General features: G+C 42.7%; 1 protein-coding gene across 5 annotated transcripts in view; it reads left to right on the top strand.

Moving 5' to 3' along the window:
- The first annotated feature begins 6 nt into the window (after positions 1–6).
- LOC126403948 (low affinity immunoglobulin gamma Fc region receptor II-like) overlaps positions 7–5,687 on the top strand; it is a 12,137-nt gene continuing 6,456 nt past the window's right edge. The window contains exons 1-6 of one of the 5 annotated variants that reach the window (XR_007571381.1): positions 7–1,584; positions 2,338–2,404; positions 2,582–2,799; positions 2,943–2,991; positions 3,100–3,283; positions 3,399–4,311. The gene's annotated coding sequence lies outside the window, so the exon portion shown is untranslated. Of the gene's footprint in view, positions 1,585–2,337; positions 2,434–2,581; positions 2,800–2,942; positions 2,992–3,099; positions 3,285–3,398; positions 4,312–5,687 lie in introns of those variants that run through there. The other 4 variants (XR_007571380.1, XR_007571382.1, XR_007571383.1 and 1 more) reach the window with 4 other exon arrangements.

Genomic DNA, 5,687 nt, shown 5'->3' with positions numbered 1-5,687 from the left:
ATTGTCTATTTTAGTATTTTATTTATATCTTCATCTTTATCTCTTGTTTCCATTCATGCTGTATTTCTATTTCTACTTTGCACGGAGCATTGGAACAAAAACAATTTCCCCCCGGGGATTAATAAAGTATTCTGAATCTGAATCTGAATCTGAATTCTCCTTCAGCAGCTCTCTTCACCTGGGAAAGGCTACCCCGATGTTGACCCTCGTTTTTTGAAATCGCCGGTCACGTTGCCTTTTTGCCTGTTTTCAAATGCACCGCCACTTGTTACTAGCCTGCTTGCTGCTGCTTTTCGTCACTCTACCTGCAGGCAGAAACCGACAAGTGAAAACGCGTAAGGTGATTCCGTATTTCTCAGGTATGTCCCTGTACGTACCTGTGTTTTCAAGATGGCGCATGTACATGACGAGACACCGGTCGCAATGTATATGTAAATGAGAATTTCGGAGCTGACTGACATACTTATACATATAGATAGATATATACATATTCATTTATATACATATCCTTTTATTTACTTATTTATTTTCTTTCTATGAAGCCCTTATATTTTTTATTTTATTGTGAACTTTCCCAAAATCCGTTTCACCTGTAAATAGGTTCCTGTCATGTTGATTTTTGTAGCGTATCTTTTTTGTTTCCCTGGGGACGTCATTTGCGTTACTCCGCGGGGCTCACGCTTCAGTGAGACTGTATGCTCAGAGCTGGTGAGTCACGTTGCTAAATGCTCTCTTCATTATTCTTGATAATTGTTGCGTTTTATGAATGAACATCATATGGTGACACACAGTGGAATATAATATACATACGAGTCCGTCAGCTTAGTCTCCGTCGCATGGACACGTTGTTAATCTTGATGTTAGACCGAGTAAATTTAATGTTCGTCCAGCTAATTAGCCTTGGGCTAGCTGCGTCGCGGCAGTTAGCATGCTCGCTAATATTGACGCAACGGGTATTTTGATTGTCATTTTGTGGTGTTTTGATCCTGGAGGGTATGCTAGCCTCATGGTTTGATGGTGTGTGATGGATAATTATGATGTGTCACTCATATGTAGCTTGATATTTGCTAATGCACTGTATTGCATATGACTTTGTTTTTTGTAGAATGTGGAGAGGAGCTGGTGCATTACTGACGTCCTATGTGTTTTTTATTCTGTTCCAAAAGGTATGCCTGTTACTCTGGTTATCTGAAATTAATGCTGTCTTGTTATGAAATGTTATTTGAATTTAATCTGTATGGATTAGTTGAGAGGTTAATAATATGCACTGATTTTGTACTTTTATACTGTTTATATTTACATGCCATCTTTATGGGACATTTTTTTCTTTTTCATTTTCACATAGTGCTTAATGCAAGACAGTTATTGTCACTATATTAATTTGAACGCTTCAGTGAGACTGTATGCTCAGAGCTGAATGTGGAGAGGAGCTGGTGCATTACTGACGTCCTATGTGTTTTTTATTCTGTTCCAAAAGGAGTAAAATTCCATGCAGACCTTCAGTGCTGGTGTGTGTCTCACTCAACGCAACACAACGCAGATTTGAGCAGAATTGAGTCTGCTACACTTAGATACGCTGTGGAGGTAAACACACATGTGCTAGGACACACTTTTGACTGCAAAATGTGTTTGTCTCAAAGAACGACTGAAATTGTTACACATAGTGCCTTTAAGATCTATGACGAGATGAATGATCCTGTTTGTCTTTATGTCTCTGAATGTTCTGACCTGAGGCTCTTTTGAATTTCCTCTCTCTGCTTTTCTATCTCTTCCAGTTGTTGATTAATCTGCTCCTTGTCATCGTCTAACATTGTCTTCCTCTGTGTCACTATATTAATTCCACACAGTGTTGACTTTAAAAACGTGTCTGTGGTCCGTATTTTATTCTCCAGTTCCTTCTTTACTGAATCAAGTTTAGTTTTGGTTTCTAAAATCTGATTTTCACTCTGTTTCTCTGCTGAACGTTCAGTATCATCTTCATTTATCTGTTCTGATTTCCTCTGCAGTGACAGAAGCTGACACTGGCTCTCAAACCTGTTTTTCTCTAACTCCTGCAGTTCTAATCTGAGGTCATGTTCCAGATCCTTCTTTTGACCCATTAATAAATGAACAGCTCCTACCACATCTTTACGCTCTTCCTCCACTGCCTTTAACTCTGCATCAAGCTTTGCTTTTGTCGCATCCAAATCCTTGATGTCCATGTTCTCCAACATGATCGGCAGTGTTTCTCTCTTCTCCCTGATGAGCAAGGGAATGTCTGTGTTGTTTCTTGAAGGTGTTGTAAAGTTGTTGCTCGTTCTAACAGACTGTCTTTTTTGTTTCCGTCTCCATTTCCAGACAATAAAGATAACTAAAGGAATAACCATGAAAACCACAGCCAAGCTGATGGTGATGGGAGCAGCAGGTCTGCATGCAGCATTTAGGAAATCACCTGTAATGATAAAACAAAGAAAACAAACATCTTGACCTTCAATATTTGGCATTAAAACAGTGAACATATAAATATAAAACTTGTTTTCTACCTGGAAGATGAACAGTTGTCTCTGTGGTGTGATTGATGTTCCTCTGCTGGACTCTACAGGTGAAGCTGTTGCCGTGTCTCTTCTCCACAGTCACTCTGTGCTGCTGACAGTATAGAGGTCATCAGGACCTCTGACTGTCTCTGGAGGTCCAGCAGAGACGAGGTTTCCCTCACCGTCCAGCCACAACACCTCAGGCTCTGGATACCAGCCTGCAGACTCACACTGCAGATCCACTCCTCTGAGGTCTTTATCATCGTCAGTCCTCATTAAGCTAATGGTGAGTGATGAAACTGCGCCTGATAAAAGAGACGAAGAATTTACATTACAGTCGCAACTAAAAAGTCTAGATTGAAATTCTTGACACGTCCTCATCCCAGGCCATCAAATATTGTCACTTCATGTCTACACATTACGCTCTAGGTATCCACCGGCGTCTGCTGTTGGCGTTCCAGGACAGGACGTCAACAAGGTAAGGTTTAGACAAGAGAGGGACATGGCAACCAGCAGCCAAACATCAACAAAAGCATGGAGTTAGGTTCAGAAAAAAACATAATGATTTGGCTTTACTATCACACAGGAAGTGAACACTGGCTTCCCGAGTGAAAGTCAAAAGTTTGCTGGACCCATCCACCACCCCTGCCGCCCACCCTACAGAGACTTTCCAGCCTCTTGTATTAAGTTGTTACCTGCAGCGTTTCTGACTGATGAAGTCCAGTGGTGTATCATATCAACTGGGGCTGCAGCAATATATCAGTTTCAAGGTATACCGCGACATCCAAGTTGACGGTTATTGTACCATGTACATTTGCTTATCTATGAAATTTAGAAAATTGCAACTACACAGAGAATCTCTAACTATCTGAATTATTTTTTAAGGACACAAACTTCCTTAAGTTTGTCTGAGGCCATGGTCCTCAGCCAGAAAAGGGTGGATTGCCCACTCTAGGTCAGGGGGGAGGTCCTGCGGGAGATTGACAGGCGGATTGGGGCGACGTCAGCAGTGATGCAGGCGCTTAACCGGTCCATTGTGGTGAAGAGGGAGCTTAGCCAGAAAGCGAAGCTCTCGATTTGCCGGTTGATCTACGTTCCAACCCTCACCTATGGTNCGGACGCCTCCCTTGGGAGATGTTTTGGGCATGTCCAGCCGGGAGGAGACCTCGGGGCCGCCCCAGGACACGCTGGAGGGATTACATCGCCCGGCTGGCCTGGGAACGCTTCGACTGTCTGGGCTTCTTTGCTGAGGCTGCTGCCCCCGCGACCCGGACCCGGATAAGCAGAGGATGACGAGTACAAGTACAAACTTCCATTAACAAGATGCTTTCAAGTTCCAGTTATAGTAATAAAACGTTTGTTCAACTAATAACAACCGCCCTGTTTTCATTCCTTTAAGTCTCGGTCTGACTGATAATGAGAAATGAAATTCTGTGAAACTGTGATATTTTCTGAGACGGTCATCGTACTGTGGAAATCTCAGTGTTGCATCCCCAATACCAACACGACCGGTGCCATCCTGCAGTGTTATGAAGTGACTCCATCCATCTGCCTATCATACCGCTGTGAAAGGTGGCTTTTGGCATTGGTGTCTGACGCCAAAATCATTGCCAAAGTGGCGGTATTTGACGACTTCAGGGAAGTACAGACCAGCTTGTATATTCAGGCAGAAAAACTTTAAAACAAATGCTCTCATTCATCAGCAGCTACCACTGAAACACTCTTTAAAAATTCAGGTCTCACTTCCACTGATCAGCTGAGGTTTAAAGCCAAGATGATTTATCCACTCACCAACAACAAGCTCAGCAGTAGAGTCTCTGTGCAGTGTGGGGATGAAACATCTGTATTTCCCCTTGTCTGAGAGTTTTACTTTGCAGAGTTTCAGTGAAATGTCTCCATGTCTCAGTTTGTTGATGGACACTGACGTTCTATTTACGTAGGACGGATGCCTTTTCTTCTCTAGTTCCACGCCATCACGCATCACATGGATAAATCTAGGATTCAGGTCAGGTCTCGTCCACTCTATAGTCATGTCAGTGACGTCCACAGCAGGTTCCAGATGGCATGGTAACATGATGTCTTCACCAACTGTCACCACTATTGGCTAAGATGGACCAACCATCTGAGACTGACCTGAAAAGAAATGTTCACGAACATATGGCCTTAACTGTGACAGACACAGATTGATATATTTGATATATTTTTTAATCAGGTTAAACTGGTGTGTCAATGTTCAGAGGATGAAGAAACTCACTAACTGTATCAAGTTAAAGTGCATGTGATCGGACATAAATGTTGCAGGATATTTTCATCTCAATTCATGCAGGAGATTTGAGGCAGTGAAAATCACCATAATGCAGTTCTCAGATTAATCTGATTTCATTGATTTGGGTTAGAGTAAGCCACGCCACACTTCCTGCAGTGTTTATTCACATGATCATGTGACACACATGTTCTGTCTTAGAGCTATCAGTAGTGTTTTCCTTCAGTCTTTATTCACTCATGTGCACCGCAGGTATCTAACTTTAAATGAAGAACTTTAAAGCTCTGTCGCTTTCATATTAAATAAGGATAAAACATTGTTTCAGCCTACCTGTTGGCAGCTCAGACAGTCTCCTCCATGCTGAACCTCACTGAAATAATGTTTAATGTCAAAGTCCACTCAGATCACATGTGCTGTACTGAACTGTGACTGTTGATCTTTAATAAGCAGATCTCTGTTGCAGACTGTGACCATTAAATTTGATCAGTTAGAAACATATAGTACCAGAGGAAGACTCCAGCTGATGAGGATTAACATCTGACTCTCCATCTCGCACCAGCTGGGCGATGGCAGACTCAGGCTGTCTGAGGACCAGGGGTGACAAATAAATAAAAAATAAAAAGAGCACAAGATGCATGAGACGGGGCACCAGCCCAGAAAGCTTTATAGCCTGTGAAGCAAACTGTGGTGCACTGTGTCATGTTTCCTCCACTGTAAGTGCTCTCTAGAGGGCGCTGCTTCATGTTTCCTTCACTGTCAGTGCTCTCTAGAGGGAGCTGCATCATGTTTCCTTCACTGTAAGTGCTCTCTAGAGGGCGCTGCTTCATGTTTCCTTCACTGTCAGTGCTCTCTAGAGGGCGCTGCTTTGCTTCATGTTTCCTTCACTGTAAGTGCTCTCTAGAGGGCGCTGC

This window comes from Epinephelus moara, chromosome 17 (genome assembly GCF_006386435.1).
Source record: "Epinephelus moara isolate mb chromosome 17, YSFRI_EMoa_1.0, whole genome shotgun sequence".
NCBI classification, from domain to species: domain Eukaryota; kingdom Metazoa; phylum Chordata; class Actinopteri; order Perciformes; family Serranidae; genus Epinephelus; species Epinephelus moara.
Note: the sequence above shows the minus strand (reverse complement) of the source record. Positions and strands in the feature narration are given on the sequence as shown.